This window comes from Arachis hypogaea, chromosome 5 (genome assembly GCF_003086295.3).
Source record: "Arachis hypogaea cultivar Tifrunner chromosome 5, arahy.Tifrunner.gnm2.J5K5, whole genome shotgun sequence".
NCBI lineage: Eukaryota > Viridiplantae > Streptophyta > Magnoliopsida > Fabales > Fabaceae > Arachis > Arachis hypogaea.
In genome coordinates, this window is record NC_092040.1 from 91,302,841 (window position 1) to 91,305,014 (window position 2,174).

The window sequence follows — 2,174 nt, forward strand, 5'->3', positions numbered from 1 at the left end:
CTCATCAGTCTTCCCGTGTCCATCAAAAATCTATGTCTCACCAAACCAAACAGCAGACATGTGTCACCGTGTCTATATCTCAATGAAATATAGACATCAACCAAACACTACCTAAGGCCTCATTTATGATTTTGTGTAGAAGATTTCTATCTTTTGGGTATTGTATTGTTGAATGTACTAGAGTAAATTATTTATTTTAATTATAAAGATTCAATTATTTATTTTATATTATAGTAGAGTAAATTTTATTTTAGATATATATTTTGTGGCACCAATCATGTATTAAATTGAAAAATTAAAGCAAGAGATGAAAATAATTGAAGAATGTGTTTTGTGATTTATCAAGTTTGCAGTTTGAAAAGATGCTGTCATTAGCTCAATGCATTGAATAAATATCTTTGGAAATGCCAATAAAATCCAATAATTTTGGATTGAAATGTCAGGGATATTTTGGTTTTGGAGAAAAAAAAAACACTTAACAGAACTTATGTAAATGGATATTTTGGATGGTGACTGAATTTAAGTGATAGTTTGGCTCTTACCTGTAATTATGTGAGGATTGTTAAGATAAAAATTGACCAAATAGATTGTTAAGGGATTATCTTATGTAAATGTTATGTGAGTACCACCATTTAATTGCAAAATTATTATTTTTGTATTATTATTTTATTATGCTTTGTCAACCCCTTTTCTTAATGGAATGTGGTGAACTTATATTCGAAGAAGTATTTGTGCCCAAGTCTAAGACTTTGCATACTCGTCAAATGTTTTACGTTGTTTTATAAATCATCTACTTAAAAGTTGGACCTAAGTGATAACTATGCATGAATTCACATGTGTATATGCTTTTAATTGAACATTTTTATTGTTTACATAATACCAATTAATTTGTTAATGGTTGATTTTTAGGTTTAAATTTTAATTTGTAAATTTTTAATGATAATGAAGATGTTAAAAGTGATCAAGAATAAAGATTGAAGCTCATTTATATCTAATATTGTAATTTCTTTATTATGGTATTAAAATTGTAGTGATCTAACACTAACTTTTTTTTTAATTTCAAGTTATTTGAGCTAATGACATTGTATAAATTTTATGTTTGTAATTTAATTTATCTATAAATTTTAAGTTTTTGTGTTAATTTATATATGAATATATAAAAATTAAAATATTTAATTTTTATAGGGGCGGGTTCGGGTACTGCAATTTACTACCCGCGGGTAGTGACGGGGCGGGTAATACATGAGTAACAGGACGGTGGGGCGGGGTGGAGTAGGATAAAAACCCGCCCCTACCTGCCCCACTGCCACCCCTGGCTGAAGCTGGTGTGGTTGCGTGATCGTGTCCGCCAGATGCCCCCGACCGACGACTCGAAGACCCTCCGACAGTATGCCAGATGCTATATTATGTTACTGATTGGAGGGTATCTGTTGACAGACAAATCCAACAACCTAGTGCACATATGTTGGCTACCGCTTCTCCAGGACTTCGCGGAGTGTAGGGCGTTATCTTGGGGCTCGGCTGTGCTGGCCTGGACGTACCAGTCACTCTGTTTGGCAGCACAATGGGGCGTCACGGATATTGCTGGTGGCACTCTGCTTTTAATAAGCTGGATTTATTAGAGATTTTCTCAGTGGTGTCTAACAGATAGAGGAATCTACCAGTATCCACTAGTTGCAAGGTAACCAAATATTATTTTTGTATTTGCATCAAATATTGTTGTCAATTCATATGGTTTGTTACTTAACGAATCGTATATATCTCCGTTACTGTCAGGTTGGTTGGATTACAGCAGCAGAGTAGGGATCAACATCAGGCCAGGAGGAAGGGTCACATCCCACTTCACAGTGTGGGTTCACCTACGGGACCGGCTCCTCCACCTCCTACCCCTCCCCTGGGGCAAGGAGCGCGGCATTCATCCGGTTCCGGTGGCAGTAATCTCGGCCAGCTTGGGATACATCACCACCAGGTTGGTATGAGGGAGGTCCATCTGGGACCCAACAGGAAGAGGAGGTACTCCTTGACGAGATCCTCATTGACAACACCTTCCAGCTTCACACCGTCCAGTCCGTCACCATGGATCGGTTAGTCGAGGCATTCCGTACAGGCAGGGAGGTTGGCATCGGGGATTTCCAACAGCCATCAGCTCCCGCCCAGACCTCATCCTGGATGCC